Source organism: Phyllobates terribilis, unplaced genomic scaffold, assembly GCF_046119375.1.
Source record: "Phyllobates terribilis strain yellow unplaced genomic scaffold, ASM4611937v1 Scaffold_108__1_contigs__length_5656254, whole genome shotgun sequence".
Taxonomy (NCBI): Eukaryota; Metazoa; Chordata; class Amphibia; order Anura; family Dendrobatidae; genus Phyllobates; species Phyllobates terribilis.
Window position 1 is genome coordinate 798,464 of NW_027362868.1, and position 20,204 is coordinate 818,667.

At 44.6% G+C, this 20,204-nt stretch overlaps 7 non-coding genes and 3 pseudogenes across 7 annotated transcripts; all 10 read left to right on the top strand.

Annotated features, from left to right (window-relative positions):
* Positions 1-3,930: 3,930 nt before the first annotated feature.
* On the top strand, positions 3,931-4,113 carry LOC141200938 (U2 spliceosomal RNA). The gene has a single exon (XR_012272614.1). It is a non-coding gene; the product is annotated as a U2 spliceosomal RNA (small nuclear RNA).
* A 6,180-nt stretch (positions 4,114-10,293) lies between these two features.
* Positions 10,294-10,483, top strand: LOC141200827 (U2 spliceosomal RNA). The gene has a single exon (XR_012272536.1). It is a non-coding gene; the product is annotated as a U2 spliceosomal RNA (small nuclear RNA).
* A 1,120-nt stretch (positions 10,484-11,603) lies between these two features.
* Positions 11,604-11,794, top strand: LOC141201279 (U2 spliceosomal RNA). The gene has a single exon (XR_012272845.1). It is a non-coding gene; the product is annotated as a U2 spliceosomal RNA (small nuclear RNA).
* Positions 11,795-12,914: 1,120 nt separating this feature from the next.
* On the top strand, positions 12,915-13,105 carry LOC141200301 (U2 spliceosomal RNA). Its single transcript, XR_012272025.1, has one exon. It is a non-coding gene; the product is annotated as a U2 spliceosomal RNA (small nuclear RNA).
* A 1,121-nt stretch (positions 13,106-14,226) lies between these two features.
* Positions 14,227-14,417, top strand: LOC141201280 (U2 spliceosomal RNA). The gene has a single exon (XR_012272846.1). It is a non-coding gene; the product is annotated as a U2 spliceosomal RNA (small nuclear RNA).
* A 1,121-nt stretch (positions 14,418-15,538) lies between these two features.
* On the top strand, positions 15,539-15,729 carry LOC141201282 (U2 spliceosomal RNA). Its single transcript, XR_012272848.1, has one exon. It is a non-coding gene; the product is annotated as a U2 spliceosomal RNA (small nuclear RNA).
* Positions 15,730-16,849: 1,120 nt separating this feature from the next.
* On the top strand, positions 16,850-16,941 carry LOC141201017 (U2 spliceosomal RNA; annotated as a pseudogene).
* Positions 16,942-17,699: 758 nt separating this feature from the next.
* On the top strand, positions 17,700-17,917 carry LOC141200893 (U2 spliceosomal RNA; annotated as a pseudogene).
* Positions 17,918-19,037: 1,120 nt separating this feature from the next.
* Positions 19,038-19,114, top strand: LOC141201007 (U2 spliceosomal RNA; annotated as a pseudogene).
* An 858-nt stretch (positions 19,115-19,972) lies between these two features.
* LOC141200828 (U2 spliceosomal RNA) lies at positions 19,973-20,167 on the top strand. Its single transcript, XR_012272537.1, has one exon. It is a non-coding gene; the product is annotated as a U2 spliceosomal RNA (small nuclear RNA).
* The last annotated feature ends 37 nt before the right edge of the window (positions 20,168-20,204 follow it).

Sequence of the window (20,204 nt, forward strand, 5' to 3'; positions counted from 1 at the left end):
TGCGTCAGGAGGCTTTGACATGGTGATTCCAGAGGTGATGTCACCTTTCCCTCCCCAGTTTGGTGTCCGTGGTGAGGGGGAAATGGACTTGTCCAATTCTCCTGTCATATCTTGGTGCAATACTGCTTCAGAGGAGATCGGGGGCGGTGGCCAAGGGGACTTGTCTGCTGTCCGTTTCTCTGATGAGGAGGATCCTGATGTGGTCAAGAAGAAGCCAAGGACTGAGTGTTCATCCATTGCTGCCGTGTGTGATAGCCCGGTGGACTCTCGTGCTTACCCATCAGATGTATTTTCTCCTGACATTGTTACATTTGGCATTCAGCCAGATGGTAATAGCTTTGCTTTGCTTGATGAAGGTTGAGTTGATGTTTTCTTTCTTTTTTTTTCAGGTTATGTGTGATCCCCTTTAGTTATGCCGCATCATTCTGGATGGGACATTGTGTCCCTTAATGTTAGGCAAATTAGATCTGTTACCCGAAGAACAACAGTTCTGGATTATCTAAAGGGTTTGAGTGCAGATGTCTATTGTCTACAAGAGTGTGGGATTACTGAATCTCCAGGGGATAAGGACTGGCCTTATGGCCAGTATGTTTGGTCGGGGTCCAGCTTTAACAAAAATGATGGTGTGGGGATTTTAGTTGGTAATAAGAATATTACTATTGATAGTTACACGGTTGTGGAGGTGGGTCGCTGCATTATTGTTTTTTTGAGTTATAGGGGGTGGAAGGTTAGAATGATTAATTTATATTGTCCTACTAAAAAAGAGGAGCGGCTTGCTCTTCTTGAGAAATTGAGTTTTTTTCTCCCTGGAAAAATTCCTACAGTTTTTGTTGGTGACTGTAATTGTGTCACAGAAGGTAATGTGGACATTACAGGAAAAAAGTTATCTCAACTTATTTCTGATTTTTCTTTCTTAGACGCTGCAATACTTGAGTATGGCATTCCACCACCGCCTACATATTATGCTGACCGTGGTAATATTTCATCGAGGATAGATAGGATGTTATTTTCCAAAAATATGGTTTGTTCAAGTTATGTTCAACATAAGGTACCTTTTTCTGATCATGAGTGTTTGCGTGGAGTTTTTAGTGCGAATGGGGACATGGTGTTTGGGGGTGGGGTTTGGAAATTGAATACGAGGTTGTTGGAGGATGAGGAGGTGATGAGTGAGTTGGAGAAAAGGTATGCAAGTTGGAGGTGGCGTAAGCGTGATTTTGGTAGTGTGCTTGAATGGTGGGATTGGGTGAAATTACAGTTAAAAACTTTCTTTAAAAAATGGGGCTACAAAAAAGCTGCCAGATATCGTAATAGATTTAATGACTTAAGTAGACGGATTGATTGGTTGCGTGGGTGTGTTAGGAAAGGAATGGATATGTCTGATCAGCTTGAGGTTGCTAAGAATGAGTTAAAATGTCTTCTGGATGAAAAAGGTAAAGAGATTATTTACCGTACCAAGTTAGAGCATTTGGAAAAGAATGAAAAGTGCACCAGGTACTTTTTTAAAAAAATGAATGGAAGGAAGTTGGATTTGAGTGAAGTGGTAGGTGAAGATGGATCTAGTGTGGTTGGGAAGAATGTGTTGAATGAGGTGAATGGCTTCTATAGTAAGTTGTACGATGAGAAATGGATTGATCCTGGACTTGTGTCGCATGTATTGAGTGGTATGGAGAAGAGACTTGGTTCGGATGAATGTGATGCTTTGTGTGCGGATGTTATTTTGGATGAGGTGAGGAATGTTGTTATGAGTGCTAAAAAGAATAAGACGCCTGGGAAGGATGGGTTGCCTGTGGAGCTGTATGTGAAAGCTTGGGAGTTTTTGGGTAAGGACTTGACTGAGGTTTGTAGGTATATGTGGATGAATGGTGTTTTGTGTGACAGTATGAAAGAGGGTATAGTGGTTCTTGTGTTTAAGAAGGGTGAGAAAAAGCGTTTGGAGAACTGGAGACCCATATCATTGCTTAACGCTGATTATAAGGTCTACAGTAAATTGTTAGCAAATCGTATGCGTGAGGTGATTGGTAGGGTTGTGGAGGATGACCAAGTGTGTGCCGTGCCTGGTCGGAGTATAAGTGATAATTTGTTATTGTTAAGGGATATGCTTGGGGATTGTAAGACTAGAAAGCAGAAGTGTATGGTGTTAGCAATTGATTTCGAAAAGGCTTTTGATAGAGTTTCGCATGTGTTTCTGTTTAAAGTATTGGAGAGGATGGGTTTCCCTAGGGTTTTTCTGAATGGAGTTAAGTCTTTATATGATTATGTGTCAAGTGAGTTTTTAGTGAATGGATGGTTGTCTGACAAAGTGATGATTAGGTCTGGTGTAAGACAGGGGTGCCCTATGTCCCCTGTCTTGTTTGTATGTGTGATTGAGCCTTTGCTGTGTTTAGTGAGACGTGAGAAAATGATGAGAGGATTGTTAGTGCCTGGGAGTGGGGGTATGCATGTGAAGGTGTTAGGTTACATGGATGATGTTGTGATGGTGAGTGAAAGTATGGCTTCAATGAATAGGGTGAGGTTGCTTTTGGATTTTTTCTGTGGTGCATCAGGTTTTAGAGTTAACTGGACTAAGTGTAGTTTCAAATGCTTTGGAGATGACAGTATTCGTATGGAAGGTGTTAAGTATGAGGAGAGTGCAATTAAGATTTTAGGGGTATTTTTCAATGATGATCTGAAAGGAAATGAGAGTTGGGACGAGTGTGGTATGCGTGTTGAGCGAAAATTGAATTTTTGGAGAATGAGAGATCTTTCTTTGCGGGGCAAAGTTCTAGTTATCAAAGCAGTGATCTTACCCATTCTGCTTTTTGTGGCCATAATTTTTCCATCCCCTTTTAGGAAAGTGAAGAGAGTTGAGAAAATGATTTTTTCTTTTTTCTGGTGCAGCAAGATGGAGAAGCTGAAGAGGGAAAGCCTTTATAAGGCCTGCCAGCATGGTGGTTTGGGATTTCCTAATGTTGAGTTTTTTTTAGGGCTCCATTATATTAAGACGATTGTGGTATTGTTGGGTAAAGGTAATAAGGGTGCATGTATGGCAAGTTATTCTGCAGGATGGATGTTGTATGGGTTAGGTTGGAGAAAGAGGGATGCGAGAGTGCCTGTGTCTTTTAAGTGTCCGGTGAGGTATGAGGTGATTGAGAAGTTTGTCAAGAAGTATGATTTGCTGAGTGTGCCGGCGGATGAGTTTAGAATGACTAAGAGGGTGTATAGGAAATTGTGTGCAAATGAGGTCGAGTCTAATATTGTTGGTTTGAGAGGGAATGAGGTTGCGGATGCTTGGAGAAAGTTGGGTATGTATGGGATGTCCAACAAACAGAAGGATGTAGTGTGGATGGCGTTTCACAATATTCTTCCAGTGAGAGACGTTCAAAAGAAGAGAGGTTTGATTAGGTCGGATGTTTGTCCAAGAGATGGATGTAATGGTTGTGAGACGGTTATGCATCTGATGTGGAATTGTGATTTTGCGCAAGACGTGTGGAAATGTGTAGGGGGGTTGTGTAGGAGTTTGGCAGGAGTGACTTTTGTGGATTGGCGTGTGGTTATGTTTGGTATTGGTGCAAGTGGACGTGTAAAGGAGAGAGTTTAATGGTTAATTATGGCTTGTGTGTTAGAAAGTTTGTGGGATGTGAGGAATCTTTGTGTATTTAAAAGGAAATCAATTACAGTAAATGAATGTATTAGGATTATTCTTTCTAGGCTATTTTTGACTTACAAGATGGATAGTAGTAGCGGTGGTGGAACAGATGCCGAGGGAATATGGAAATTTAAAAAGTCGAGGCATATTGTAAAATTTCAGTGATCTTTTGGTTTATATTAATAAGATGTTCTTCTTTCTGTAATATTAGGTTGCTTTATGCTTAATAAATATGGCCATGATGATGAGAAGTTTTTTTGCAACAGTTTTGGTATATCCTACTGATTTGCTATAAAACTAACCTGAATGGTTTTAAAAAAAAAAAAAAAAAAAAATATGTTCTTATCAGTTTAATATCTGATACGTCCCCTATCTGGGGACCATATATTAAATGGATTTTTAGAACAGGGAGATGGAAAAAGAGCTTGCTCTGTCCACTCCACGCATTGACCTGGTATTGCAGTATCTCCAGGACCGGTGCACCCCTTCTTTAATGCAGTTTCTAAAATCAGAAAGAATTGAATTCAATGCTTTTTGTTCATTTTGCTTGTTTGTCGGATTTTGGGATGGACTCTTTGGCTTTGCTTTTCTTCTCCTCATTGGATTTTTCATGTTAAAAGTTGCAGAAGCCAGATGACAAGCTCATTTTGGTTCAACTTCAGCAACTGTGCATTGCATTGCCATGTAATGTAATGTAATGCAATGCTATCTATCTAGCTCTCCCTCTATACTTCCTTTTGGATAAACAGACATATTAGGCAAGCATTTTGGAGCTTTCACCTAAATAACTACAGGTGGTGAGATAAGCTGCACAATATAATTGACCTTTCAGTATATTGTTGCACACACACCATCTATTTAGCAAATGCCCTTGTTATCAACAGCAGCCTTTTAAACTCACCTGAGCTAACAGGTATGTGAGCTGGTTACTCTGCTGCGCTTAAAATTTCTTTTTTGGTTTGCTACAATGCCTTTTCTGAAACGTTGTCTCCCTCTGCTGGAACACTGACTTCTTTCATTTAATGCCTGCAGACTATAAAAGAGAAACCAACCCAAAAAGTTTGGTTGATTAGTCTGTGGCATTCTTTTAAACTGTTGCTTATGGCGGTCTCTGTGAGCTTCTCAGTGACATTCAGCCATCCAGGTATCCCGCCTGCAGTAGACGGAATGTGGCAATGGAACGCTGGCTGCGCGTGTCATAATAGGCTCTGAGCCTTTATATACCTGCGCACAGCAGCAGCCACCTTCAGTCTGCTGCTGGACAGCCAGCAGCAGCAGCAGCAGGAGAGGTAATTAATCAGCAACCCTCCTGCTAAGGGTAGACAGCTGCTCGTTCCACCCCCCCCCCGCCTTAATTGGTTCTCCTCCCTTCCAACGGTGTTGAGGCGGGTGGGAACAGCCGGGGGTTGAGGGTACTGTGCTAAAAGAGGTGGAGTTATGCAGATCTAAAACGCGTGGATTGCAGCAGCAGCAAGCCGAAAAGTGCAGGCATGTGAGGGATCTAGAGGTTGACAGCATGTCTTCTTAACGGGAGTCCAGGTGGCCATCTCCACAAATGGACTTTTCAGAATCCTTGGGTGGCACCGTAGTCGGAAACCAATTCTGGTTATCGCTTCTCGGCCTTTTGGCACGATCTATCAGGTTTACCTGTGTGGTCTTGCCTGTGAGGTGCTCTTGGTACCCTTTCTCTCGGCCTGGGGGGATCGTTCCTTTTCGGAGGGACTTAACCCCCCTGCTGCTATTGGGAGGAAGGATTAGTCCGGGAGCAACGGGAAGGGATCCCATGAAGGCTTGCGCCTTTCAGAGAGAAGAGTCGGTGTGTTCCTGAGTGAAGGATGCCGGCAACGCTCACATATTCATCGGGTGATGCCCGGATGCGGAACACCGTGAGAATTGAAGTTGGAGCAGGATCGAGGACGGAGAAGAATTTGGATTACATCTGCCATAGGATTCTGCTTGGAGTTCTGGAGTTTCGGCGGGAAGACATATTCTGCTTCCAGGACAATGAGTACAAGGGGACTTACACCATCACCTTCAAGAGCCAGGGATGCTGTCACCAACTCGTACAAAAGGTAAATGAGAAAAACTACTTGGATGAATTGGATGGGCTAACCTTTTGTCTCTTGTATGCCTATGACGAGATCCCTATCGTGGTGCATTTCCCGAACCCCTTTGTGGAAGCTGCAGACATCTCGACCTACCTTATCCGTTATTGTGACGATCTGAGATACCTGGGCACTGTGAAGAACGCGGTAGGCTTCTGGTGCGGCAAGAGGAGGTACATGGCCCGTCTAAAGAGGGACCCAAGCGGAGTGGGAGGAATGCTACACCCTCCCTCAACATTTGTGATCGGTAAGAGCAGAGGCTACTTATTTTACCCTGGAATGCCGGTATGTTGCAGGAACTGTGGACAAATGGGTCATACCCAAACGTCCTGCACGGGCAGGAAAGTAGACCGCTGCAATAATTGCAGCTGTTACGGACATTTAATGAAGGACTGTCCCGCTGGGAGGAAATGCAATCTTTGTGGTGAGGCGGGGCACATGTTCCGAGGATGCCCCAACAGGACCAGGACCAGGACCTACGCAGAAGCTGCATCTTCTGCAGCTGAGCCGATGCGCCCGCCGGTCTTCACTGGCGGGCCGGCGTCGGAGGGCGGTTCGAAGGGCGAGAAGGCTGGGATGGAGCAGGGAGCCGGAGGCCCCTCTGGGGCGGCCCCTGCATCGAAGTCCCTTAACGATGGGCGGACCTCGCATGGACCGGAGCGGAGGGGTCCTCCTTCTGGGAGGGTATCCTCCGTGTCGATGGTTCCCGATACCGATCCTGTTGGGCTGGAGGGTGGTGCCCCTGTGCGGTTGGCTACAGGGGACCACGCAGCGATGGCCTCAGGATCTTCCAGGGCGATTAGCCAGCCAGATGAGGGGGCTTTGCTTCTAGGTGGCGAACATCAGGGAATCGGTGTTGGTGATCTTATCCTGATGGACCAGTCTCTCCCCCTGGAGGAGGTGGAGGAAGAGGAGGACTGCACCAGTGACCTAGTGGAGTCTGCCCCGAAAAAGAGACGGAATGTCGAAGCCCCAGCGTCTCCTGGAATGTGGCTGGGAACCGTGACCTACGAGGGGGCAACCGCCGGCTCACAGAATATCGAGTCGTTTGGGTCCTCTAGCCCGGATGTCCTGGAGCAATTTGACATACAGGGCTTTGAGTCAGGTGTCCTCATGGAAGATCCACCACCCTGACCTATGAATGCCGACATTAAGACTTGTCTCACTGAATGTGAGGTCATTAAAGAGCCCAGTTCGTAGGGCTGCTCTATTCAAGTATTTAGAAACCGCTGACTTTGACATTTGTTTATTACAGGAATGCGGGATACAACATGCACTAAATTATAATGACATCAAGACAGATTGGAGACTGGGGCCCTCCATCTGGTCTGGCTCCAATGACAACAAGTCAGCGGGGGTGGGCTTCCTCTGTCGTGGGAGAAATATTACTGTAAATGCTGTCACAGAAATAGTACCAGGCAGAGTGGTTTTAGTGCATTTTAAATTTAATGGTTTTACCCTACGTGTAATGAATATTTATGCTTACCCTGATAAGCAAGAGAGAATTAATTTATTTGGGATATTGCCATTGTACTGTACTGGGTCATCTCCCCTGATCGTAGGGGGTGATTTTAATTGTCTTTGTGCTAGTGAACAACGAGCGGGGGGTGACCCTTTACGCAAATTGGATAAGTCATGTCATCTATTGAAAGATTTTATAACTGATTTTAAATTATGCGATGCGTGGAGGTCACTCCTGCCGACGGACCCTGGTTATACGTGGTCCGGAAGAGGGGTGTCCTCCAGGATCGATTTTATTTTCCTATCAGATGATTTTAACCCTGTAAAATGTGTTTTAACATCAAATATATTTTCTGACCATAAGGGCTTGGAGGTGCATCTAGAATACCGGGATGAACAGAGGGTCAACAGGGGCCTCTGGCGTCTAAGTACTTACCTGCTGGAGGACCCTCTGATTCGACAAGACTTTGTTAAAGCCTATCAAGCCTGGCGGCGACAAAAACCTTCTGATGCCCCTATGGTAACCTGGTGGGAAAATTTGAAAAAAAAAGTCAGAATGTTTTTTATAAAAGCAGGGAGACGTAAAGCTAGAGAGAAAAAAAGATGTTTTAGTGATCTTAACACCAAACTACAAACACTTTTTAAATTCAAAGAGCTAGGGGTGGAGGTGGGAGATGATATTGCTAGCCTAAAAACTGAAATTCAGAACTGCATAGACACAAAGGGGAAAGAAATTATTTTTAACTCTAGAGTGCAGCACTTGGAGGAGGGGGAGAAGTGCTCTCGCTTCTTCTTCAAAAAAGTCATGGATAAAAGAGAAGTGATCACAAATCTAGAGGGTGAAACATCTATGCAGGGAATGTTGAATGCTACTTTTAACTTTTATAAGCATCTTTTTAGTAAAAAGTGTATAGATGAGTCCTTTTTATCTGATGCTCTTAATGATCTCGATTTTAAGTTAAATTTTACAGACCAGGAGTTTTTAGAACGCGATATTGTTTTAGAGGAATTATTTTATGTTTTTAAAAGTTTCTCTAAGGGTAAAGCACCTGGGTGTGACGGACTACCTGTAGAATTTTACCTTACATTTTGGGACATTTTAAAAGAGGACCTTTTTATGCTTTTTAAAGAAGTTTTTATTTGTGAACAGTTGCCATTTTCGTGGAGGAGAGGAGTGGTGTCTTTGATATATAAAAAAGGTGACCGCAGTACTCTAGCGAATTGGAGACCCATAACTCTCCTAAATGTTGATTACAAGGTACTTGCTAAGGTGGTTGCAGACCGGCTCAGGAGTGTCATTGCCAAACTAATCCAGCCTGAGCAGGTTTGTAGTGTACCAGGCAGAAGTATTTCAGAGGTTTTAAACGTATTAAGGGATGTAATTTGGTATTCCAGAGACCGGGGTCAAAATGTAGCTCTTTTAGCCCTAGATTTTGAAAAAGCTTTCGATAGAGTCTCTCATAGATTTCTTTTTAGAGTTTTAAAAAGAATGGGTATCCCTAATATGCTTTTAAATTGTATTAAGATTTTATATAAAAATAGTTTTAGTCAAATTTCTCTTAATGGCTTTTTAACAGATGGAGTTCCCCTTGAGTCCGGAGTGAAGCAGGGATGCCCCTTGTCGCCCATCCTGTTCATCTGCGCCATGGAGCCCCTGCTGAGCGCAACAAGGAAAGACAAAGTGATTAGAGGGGTTCCTGTTCCTGGCGGAGGTGGCAGTGATGTGAGAGTCTTTGGCTACATGGATGACGTGACGGTTGTGTGCGTGGACCCTGCTTCCCTCCGGAGGGCGGTGTTGCGCATTGATTTTTTTTCCCAGGCATCCGGTTTTAAACTTAATTTAAATAAATCTGAATGTCTGACTTTGGGATCCTGGGACACCGCCCAACTCCCGCAGCTCACTATAAAACGAGACAATGTAAAAATTCTTGGAGTTGTTTTTAACGAGGAGAATGTGGGAACTCAAAGCTGGGAGAATGTCATAGAAAAAATGTCAAGGAAAATATCATTTTGGGGTTTGAGGTCCCTAACAATGGAGTGGAAAATTTTAATTATAAAATCAGTGTTGTTACCCCTCATACTGTATATAGCTATGGTGTACCCCCCCTCTGATGTTTTAATTAAAAAAATGACTAGGATGATCTTTATGTTTTTATGGAACTCCAAAATGGAAAAATTAAGGCGAGAAATAATGAGGAAGAATAAAATGAACGGCGGAAGGGATGTCCCCGATTTACATATTTATTTGTATTTAAATTATTTCTGCTTTTGTTTCAAACATTTTAATGGTAATAGTGCTCTAAGTTATTTTTTAAAATATACTTGTGGGATGATTTTTAAAAGATGGTTTAAGTTGTCGTTGAATTCCCCTGTTTTACTATGCCCCCCCAAACACCAAGCAATCTTAGAAAAGACTGTTCGATTTTATAGCCTTGGTGATTTTAATATGGACATTTTTAAAGACCGCAAGAAGCTTTTATCTTTTCTGAGGAGGAATGAAGATGTGACCCCCATAGTAAATTTCTCAGAAGAGAGATCGAAGCAAGTTTGGAAGAATGTCTTCGGGAAATTCTTAGCAAATGGACATAAGGACATCGCATGGATGGTGGTCCACCAGTGCCTCCCCACCAGAGAGTTTCAACACAGGAGAGGCCTGGTGGCCAGAGCAAAATGCCCCAGAGACTCATGTGTTAATGACGAAACCACCTTGCACCTTATGTGGAATTGCCCATTTGCACAGGAACTTTGGCACAAAGTTGGGATTCTTTTAAAATGGACTTGCGGTTTAAGAGATTTTAACCATGAATATGTTTTATATGGCCTTTTTAAATGTCCGACCCCTCAACAGTATTGTATATGTTGGTGTATGATTAACTGTTTTAAAGACGCCCTTTGGAAGGCACGCAATATCTTACTTTTTAAACGTGATGCTATTTCTGTGAAGGATTGTCTTAAAATTGCTTTTAGCCAGATGTATATTTATTACTTGAGGGATGTCAAATGTATTGGGAGGAGGGATGCTAATCGTATATGGGGTTTTTATGGGTGGAATTCTGTGTTTTAATAATGTACTGTTTGTGTTGTTGTTTTTGATTGTAAACCATCTTTTACGCACTTAATAAATTATGTTCAAACCTGATCTGTTCTTATCAGTTTAATATCTGATACGTCCCCTATCTGGGGACCATATATTAAATGGATTTTTAGAACAGGGAGATGGAAAAAGAGCTTGCTCTGTCCACTCCACGCATTGACCTGGTATTGCAGTATCTCCAGGACCGGTGCACCCCTTCTTTAATGCAGTTTCTAAAATCAGAAAGAATTGAATTCAATGCTTTTTGTTCATTTTGCTTGTTTGTCGGATTTTGGGATGGACTCTTTGGCTTTGCTTTTCTTCTCCTCATTGGATTTTTCATGTTAAAAGTTGCAGAAGCCAGATGACAAGCTCATTTTGGTTCAACTTCAGCAACTGTGCATTGCATTGCCATGTAATGTAATGTAATGCAATGCTATCTATCTAGCTCTCCCTCTATACTTCCTTTTGGATAAACAGACATATTAGGCAAGCATTTTGGAGCTTTCACCTAAATAACTACAGGTGGTGAGATAAGCTGCACAATATAATTGACCTTTCAGTATATTGTTGCACACACACCATCTATTTAGCAAATGCCCTTGTTATCAACAGCAGCCTTTTAAACTCACCTGAGCTAACAGGTATGTGAGCTGGTTACTCTGCTGCGCTTAAAATTTCTTTTTTGGTTTGCTACAATGCCTTTTCTGAAACGTTGTCTCCCTCTGCTGGAACACTGACTTCTTTCATTTAATGCCTGCAGACTATAAAAGAGAAACCAACCCAAAAAGTTTGGTTGATTAGTCTGTGGCATTCTTTTAAACTGTTGCTTATGGCGGTCTCTGTGAGCTTCTCAGTGACATTCAGCCATCCAGGTATCCCGCCTGCAGTAGACGGAATGTGGCAATGGAACGCTGGCTGCGCGTGTCATAATAGGCTCTGAGCCTTTATATACCTGCGCACAGCAGCAGCCACCTTCAGTCTGCTGCTGGACAGCCAGCAGCAGCAGCAGCAGGAGAGGTAATTAATCAGCAACCCTCCTGCTAAGGGTAGACAGCTGCTCGTTCCACCCCCCCCCCGCCTTAATTGGTTCTCCTCCCTTCCAACGGTGTTGAGGCGGGTGGGAACAGCCGGGGGTTGAGGGTACTGTGCTAAAAGAGGTGGAGTTATGCAGATCTAAAACGCGTGGATTGCAGCAGCAGCAAGCCGAAAAGTGCAGGCATGTGAGGGATCTAGAGGTTGACAGCATGTCTTCTTAACGGGAGTCCAGGTGGCCATCTCCACAAATGGACTTTTCAGAATCCTTGGGTGGCACCGTAGTCGGAAACCAATTCTGGTTATCGCTTCTCGGCCTTTTGGCTAAGATCAAGTGTAGTATCTGTTCTTATCAGTTTAATATCTGATACGTCCCCTATCTGGGGACCATATATTAAATGGATTTTTAGAACAGGGAGATGGAAAAAGAGCTTGCTCTGTCCACTCCACGCATTGACCTGGTATTGCAGTATCTCCAGGACCGGTGCACCCCTTCTTTAATGCAGTTTCTAAAATCAGAAAGAATTGAATTCAATGCTTTTTGTTCATTTTGCTTGTTTGTCGGATTTTGGGATGGACTCTTTGGCTTTGCTTTTCTTCTCCTCATTGGATTTTTCATGTTAAAAGTTGCAGAAGCCAGATGACAAGCTCATTTTGGTTCAACTTCAGCAACTGTGCATTGCATTGCCATGTAATGTAATGTAATGCAATGCTATCTATCTAGCTCTCCCTCTATACTTCCTTTTGGATAAACAGACATATTAGGCAAGCATTTTGGAGCTTTCACCTAAATAACTACAGGTGGTGAGATAAGCTGCACAATATAATTGACCTTTCAGTATATTGTTGCACACACACCATCTATTTAGCAAATGCCCTTGTTATCAACAGCAGCCTTTTAAACTCACCTGAGCTAACAGGTATGTGAGCTGGTTACTCTGCTGCGCTTAAAATTTCTTTTTTGGTTTGCTACAATGCCTTTTCTGAAACGTTGTCTCCCTCTGCTGGAACACTGACTTCTTTCATTTAATGCCTGCAGACTATAAAAGAGAAACCAACCCAAAAAGTTTGGTTGATTAGTCTGTGGCATTCTTTTAAACTGTTGCTTATGGCGGTCTCTGTGAGCTTCTCAGTGACATTCAGCCATCCAGGTATCCCGCCTGCAGTAGACGGAATGTGGCAATGGAACGCTGGCTGCGCGTGTCATAATAGGCTCTGAGCCTTTATATACCTGCGCACAGCAGCAGCCACCTTCAGTCTGCTGCTGGACAGCCAGCAGCAGCAGCAGCAGGAGAGGTAATTAATCAGCAACCCTCCTGCTAAGGGTAGACAGCTGCTCGTTCCACCCCCCCCCCGCCTTAATTGGTTCTCCTCCCTTCCAACGGTGTTGAGGCGGGTGGGAACAGCCGGGGGTTGAGGGTACTGTGCTAAAAGAGGTGGAGTTATGCAGATCTAAAACGCGTGGATTGCAGCAGCAGCAAGCCGAAAAGTGCAGGCATGTGAGGGATCTAGAGGTTGACAGCATGTCTTCTTAACGGGAGTCCAGGTGGCCATCTCCACAAATGGACTTTTCAGAATCCTTGGGTGGCACCGTAGTCGGAAACCAATTCTGGTTATCGCTTCTCGGCCTTTTGGCTAAGATCAAGTGTAGTATCTGTTCTTATCAGTTTAATATCTGATACGTCCCCTATCTGGGGACCATATATTAAATGGATTTTTAAAACAGGGAGATGGAAAAAGAGCTTGCTCTGTCCACTCCACGCATTGACCTGGTATTGCAGTATCTCCAGGACCGGTGCACCCCTTCTTTAATGCAGTTTCTAAAATCAGAAAGAATTGAATTCAATGCTTTTTGTTCATTTTGCTTGTTTGTCGGATTTTGGGATGGACTCTTTGGCTTTGCTTTTCTTCTCCTCATTGGATTTTTCATGTTAAAAGTTGCAGAAGCCAGATGACAAGCTCATTTTGGTTCAACTTCAGCAACTGTGCATTGCATTGCCATGTAATGTAATGTAATGCAATGCTATCTATCTAGCTCTCCCTCTATACTTCCTTTTGGATAAACAGACATATTAGGCAAGCATTTTGGAGCTTTCACCTAAATAACTACAGGTGGTGAGATAAGCTGCACAATATAATTGACCTTTCAGTATATTGTTGCACACACACCATCTATTTAGCAAATGCCCTTGTTATCAACAGCAGCCTTTTAAACTCACCTGAGCTAACAGGTATGTGAGCTGGTTACTCTGCTGCGCTTAAAATTTCTTTTTTGGTTTGCTACAATGCCTTTTCTGAAACGTTGTCTCCCTCTGCTGGAACACTGACTTCTTTCATTTAATGCCTGCAGACTATAAAAGAGAAACCAACCCAAAAAGTTTGGTTGATTAGTCTGTGGCATTCTTTTAAACTGTTGCTTATGGCGGTCTCTGTGAGCTTCTCAGTGACATTCAGCCATCCAGGTATCCCGCCTGCAGTAGACGGAATGTGGCAATGGAACGCTGGCTGCGCGTGTCATAATAGGCTCTGAGCCTTTATATACCTGCGCACAGCAGCAGCCACCTTCAGTCTGCTGCTGGACAGCCAGCAGCAGCAGCAGCAGGAGAGGTAATTAATCAGCAACCCTCCTGCTAAGGGTAGACAGCTGCTCGTTCCACCCCCCCCCCCGCCTTAATTGGTTCTCCTCCCTTCCAACGGTGTTGAGGCGGGTGGGAACAGCCGGGGGTTGAGGGTACTGTGCTAAAAGAGGTGGAGTTATGCAGATCTAAAACGCGTGGATTGCAGCAGCAGCAAGCCGAAAAGTGCAGGCATGTGAGGGATCTAGAGGTTGACAGCATGTCTTCTTAACGGGAGTCCAGGTGGCCATCTCCACAAATGGACTTTTCAGAATCCTTGGGTGGCACCGTAGTCGGAAACCAATTCTGGTTATCGCTTCTCGGCCTTTTGGCTAAGATCAAGTGTAGTATCTGTTCTTATCAGTTTAATATCTGATACGTCCCCTATCTGGGGACCATATATTAAATGGATTTTTAGAACAGGGAGATGGAAAAAGAGCTTGCTCTGTCCACTCCACGCATTGACCTGGTATTGCAGTATCTCCAGGACCGGTGCACCCCTTCTTTAATGCAGTTTCTAAAATCAGAAAGAATTGAATTCAATGCTTTTTGTTCATTTTGCTTGTTTGTCGGATTTTGGGATGGACTCTTTGGCTTTGCTTTTCTTCTCCTCATTGGATTTTTCATGTTAAAAGTTGCAGAAGCCAGATGACAAGCTCATTTTGGTTCAACTTCAGCAACTGTGCATTGCATTGCCATGTAATGTAATGTAATGCAATGCTATCTATCTAGCTCTCCCTCTATACTTCCTTTTGGATAAACAGACATATTAGGCAAGCATTTTGGAGCTTTCACCTAAATAACTACAGGTGGTGAGATAAGCTGCACAATATAATTGACCTTTCAGTATATTGTTGCACACACACCATCTATTTAGCAAATGCCCTTGTTATCAACAGCAGCCTTTTAAACTCACCTGAGCTAACAGGTATGTGAGCTGGTTACTCTGCTGCGCTTAAAATTTCTTTTTTGGTTTGCTACAATGCCTTTTCTGAAACGTTGTCTCCCTCTGCTGGAACACTGACTTCTTTCATTTAATGCCTGCAGACTATAAAAGAGAAACCAAACCAAAAAGTTTGGTTGATTAGTCTGTGGCATTCTTTTAAACTGTTGCTTATGGCGGTCTCTGTGAGCTTCTCAGTGACATTCAGCCATCCAGGTATCCCGCCTGCAGTAGACGGAATGTGGCAATGGAACGCTGGCTGCGCGTGTCATAATAGGCTCTGAGCCTTTATATACCTGCGCACAGCAGCAGCCACCTTCAGTCTGCTGCTGGACAGCCAGCAGCAGCAGCAGCAGGAGAGGTAATTAATCAGCAACCCTCCTGCTAAGGGTAGACAGCTGCTCGTTCCACCCCCCCCCCCGCCTTAATTGGTTCTCCTCCCTTCCAACGGTGTTGAGGCGGGTGGGAACAGCCGGGGGTTGAGGGTACTGTGCTAAAAGAGGTGGAGTTATGCAGATCTAAAACGCGTGGATTGCAGCAGCAGCAAGCCGAAAAGTGCAGGCATGTGAGGGATCTAGAGGTTGACAGCATGTCTTCTTAACGGGAGTCCAGGTGGCCATCTCCACAAATGGACTTTTCAGAATCCTTGGGTGGCACCGTAGTCGGAAACCAATTCTGGTTATCGCTTCTCGGCCTTTTGGCTAAGATCAAGTGTAGTATCTGTTCTTATCAGTTTAATATCTGATACGTCCCCTATCTGGGGACCATATATTAAATGGATTTTTAGAACAGGGAGATGGAAAAAGAGCTTGCTCTGTCCACTCCACGCATTGACCTGGTATTGCAGTATCTCCAGGACCGGTGCACCCCTTCTTTAATGCAGTTTCTAAAATCAGAAAGAATTGAATTCAATGCTTTTTGTTCATTTTGCTTGTTTGTCGGATTTTGGGATGGACTCTTTGGCTTTGCTTTTCTTCTCCTCATTGGATTTTTCATGTTAAAAGTTGCAGAAGCCAGATGACAAGCTCATTTTGGTTCAACTTCAGCAACTGTGCATTGCATTGCCATGTAATGTAATGTAATGCAATGCTATCTATCTAGCTCTCCCTCTATACTTCCTTTTGGATAAACAGACATATTAGGCAAGCATTTTGGAGCTTTCACCTAAATAACTACAGGTGGTGAGATAAGCTGCACAATATAATTGACCTTTCAGTATATTGTTGCACACACACCATCTATTTAGCAAATGCCCTTGTTATCAACAGCAGCCTTTTAAACTCACCTGAGCTAACAGGTATGTGAGCTGGTTACTCTGCTGCGCTTAAAATTTCTTTTTTGGTTTGCTACAATGCCTTTTCTGAAACGTTGTCTCCCTCTGCTGGAACACTGACTTCTTTCATTTAATGCCTGCAGACTATAAAAGAGAAACCAACCCAAAAAGTTTGGTTGATTAGTCTGTGGCATTCTTTTAAACTGTTGCTTATGGCGGTCTCTGTGAGCTTCTCAGTGACATTCAGCCATCCAGGTATCCCGCCTGCAGTAGACGGAATGTGGCAATGGAACGCTGGCTGCGCGTGTCATAATAGGCTCTGAGCCTTTATATACCTGCGCACAGCAGCAGCCACCTTCAGTCTGCTGCTGGACAGCCAGCAGCAGCAGCAGCAGGAGAGGTAATTAATCAGCAACCCTCCTGCTAAGGGTAGACAGCTGCTCGTTCCACCCCCCCCCCGCCTTAATTGGTTCTCCTCCCTTCCAACGGTGTTGAGGCGGGTGGGAACAGCCGGGGGTTGAGGGTACTGTGCTAAAAGAGGTGGAGTTATGCAGATCTAAAACGCGTGGATTGCAGCAGCAGCAAGCCGAAAAGTGCAGGCATGTGAGGGATCTAGAGGTTGACAGCATGTCTTCTTAATGGGAGTCCAGGTGGCCATCTCCACAAATGGACTTTTCAGAATCCTTGGGTGGCACCGTAGTCGGAAACCAATTCTGGTTATCGCTTCTCGGCCTTTTGGCTAAGATCAAGTGTAGTATCTTTCGAAAAGGCAGTTTTGGATGTTGGCCGCCCTAGTAGATTGATACATTATGCACACTGGGGTTTAGGCGCTTGTTAGTACGCCAGGTGGCTAATATAGTCATCTGGTGGAAAGCATGGCCCCCCAGGATCGACGCCATTGGGCCGGGGAAGATCGAAAGCCCGAAGTGTGAAGTGCCCCAGGAGTGGTGACCCTGGGGTGCCTTAACTCACTGGGATTGGGAACCCCACTTGAGTTTATGGCACATTTGCACAAGCACTTCAAATTTTCTTTCTTCGCACACACCCTTATTCCGGGCCTTCTGGCCTTAGGATGGGGAATTTTTCAATTCCCGGTCGAAGGTCCGGGCAGTATTATACTGTGAAACCTTCACTATTTATTTAATTTCTTTGTCACTGTGTGTCCACTTATTCACGTGTGTCACGTCCTACTAGGATTTTGTCGGGATGCGGTTCCCTTACGGGTTCCTCTCTTGGCAGGTCTAGGGGGGGAGTGTGTGGCCATCAGGTTCCGCTCCCCCCTGAACCCCCCTGGCTCTCCTCTTTCGGGAGGAGAGCGTTGTTGGCTCCCCTCTTCCGGGAGGGGAGCACAGTCTTTGGCTCCCAGTGCCTTGCTCGAGTGAGAACTCGGGCAGGTGCTGGGGGTAAGATTGGGTCGCCTCTGGCTTCGGCTGGAGGTGGCTTTTTGTCCCTGTTCCTCGCTGTGGCCTTTTGGCTCGGAGGGACGGGGAATGGTTTGGGGGACCCTTCTCCTTTTGGAGAGGGTTTCAAGAAGACCAGCATCCTAGTGCACTTTTTTTGTGGCACTTGTCACTTTTTTAAGCGCACTCGGGTTTTGTACACGAATTCGGGCTAGAAAAAAAAAAAAAAAAAAATCTGTTCTTATCAGTTTAATATCTGATACGTCCCCTATCTGGGGACCATATATTAAATGGATTTTTAGAACAGGGAGATGGAAAAAGAGCTTGCTCTGTCCACTCCACGCATTGACCTGGTATTGCAGTATCTCCAGGACCGGTGCACCCCTTCTTTAATGCAGTTTCTAAAATCAGAAAGAATTGAATTCAATGCTTTTTGTTCATTTTGCTTGTTTGTCGGATTTTGGGATGGACTCTTTGGCTTTGCTTTTCTTCTCCTCATTGGATTTTTCATGTTAAAAGTTGCAGAAGCCAGATGACAAGCTCATTTTGGTTCAACTTCAGCAACTGTGCATTGCATTGCCATGTAATGTAATGTAATGCAATGCTATCTATCTAGCTCTCCCTCTATACTTCCTTTTGGATAAACAGACATATTAGGCAAGCATTTTGGAGCTTTCACCTAAATAACTACAGGTGGTGAGATAAGCTGCACAATATAATTGACCTTTCAGTATATTGTTGCACACACACCATCTATTTAGCAAATGCCCTTGTTATCAACAGCAGCCTTTTAAACTCACCTGAGCGAACAGGTATGTGAGCTGGTTACTCTGCTGCGCTTAAAATTTCTTTTTTGGTTTGCTACAATGCCTTTTCTGAAACGTTGTCTCCCTCTGCTGGAACACTGACTTCTTTCATTTAATGCCTGCAGACTATAAAAGAGAAACCAAACCAAAAAGTTTGGTTGATTAGTCTGTGGCATTCTTTTAAACTGTTGCTTATGGCGGTCTCTGTGAGCTTCTCAGTGACATTCAGCCATCCAGGTATCCCGCCTGCAGTAGACGGAATGTGGCAATGGAACGCTGGCTGCGCGTGTCATAATAGGCTCTGAGCCTTTATATACCTGCGCACAGCAGCAGCCACCTTCAGTCTGCTGCTGGACAGCCAGCAGCAGCAGCAGCAGGAGAGGTAATTAATCAGCAACCCTCCTGCTAAGGGTAGACAGCTGCTCGTTCCACCCCCCCCCTGCCTTAATTGGTTCTCCTCCCTTCCAACGGTGTTGAGGCGGGTGGGAACAGCCGGGGGTTGAGGGTACTGTGCTAAAAGAGGTGGAGTTATGCAGATCTAAAACGCGTGGATTGCAGCAGCAGCAAGCCGAAAAGTGCAGGCATGTGAGGGATCTAGAGGTTGACAGCATGTCTTCTTAACGGGAGTCCAGGTGGCCATCTCCACAAATGGACTTTTCAGAATCCTTGGGTGGCACCGTAGTCGGAAACCAATTCTGGTTATCGCTTCTCGGCCTTTTGGCTAAGATCAAGTGTAGTATCTGTCAGACGTCGTTCGATTTGTGGGGGAGCATCAACTGGAGGGACTCAAGCCCGACTTGTGGAAGCCCAAAACTATCCACAAGCTAATCAGAGCCAAGGATGACGTGGAGAACATCACAGGACTTCACCAGGACACGCTGGAGACTGTGTGGACAAATGTGTCGTCTGACAGGCTGACCAACGGGCACAAGGACTTGTCGTGGATGGCGATTCAGGGCGGACTGCCCGTCCGGTCATTCATGCATGCCCGGAACCTGTGCAAGACCCGGTACTGCCCAAGGTGCCCCTTCGTGGAGGAAACATCTTTGCACACTTTTTGGGACTGCGGATTTGCACAGCGCCTATTGACTGCACTTGAGGACGACCTGAGGAACTCTGTCCCCAGGGCGAGCCTATCGCACCATTCTGTGCTTTATGGACTCTTCCCTGGGGTTCATACCGTCGGAGCCATCCAGGAGGCTTGGCGCCTTATGAACTGCTTCAAGGATGCCCTTTGGGTCGCCAGGAACCGGCTCATCTTGAGGAGGGAGAGGATGTCCATCCAGGACTGCCGCAGGCTGATCCACAGCCTGCTCAGAGACTATTCCATCATGGACGGTCCGGAGGACGAGGATGAGGACTAAACCCCTCCTCCCCCTCTCCCCTTATGTGTCTTGTCTTTCAATAAAGCTTCGGGCCTGTGATTTTCCCCTCCCCATCCCCTTTTTCCCAATCCCTATCCCTTATCACGGTTCGTCGTACTGTATTGATTGATATGCTTTTTCTTTCAGATTGAGTGTTTTGTGTAGCATAGGGGTGTGATGTGTCTAGTTAGTGCGTCGTATCCTCATGCTATGTAAATATGATGTAGAATTCTGTGTGTACTGGGCTGCGGCACTGTACACTGTCTGTTAACTTATTTTTTGTGCTAATAAAAGATATATTCAATCAAAAAAAATCTGTTCTTATCAGTTTAATATCTGATACGTCCCCTATCTGGGGACCATATATTAAATGGATTTTTAGAACAGGGAGATGGAAAAAGAGCTTGCTCTGTCCACTCCACGCATTGACCTGGTATTGCAGTATCTCCAGGACCGGTGCACCCCTTCTTTAATGCAGTTTCTAAAATCAGAAAGAATTGAATT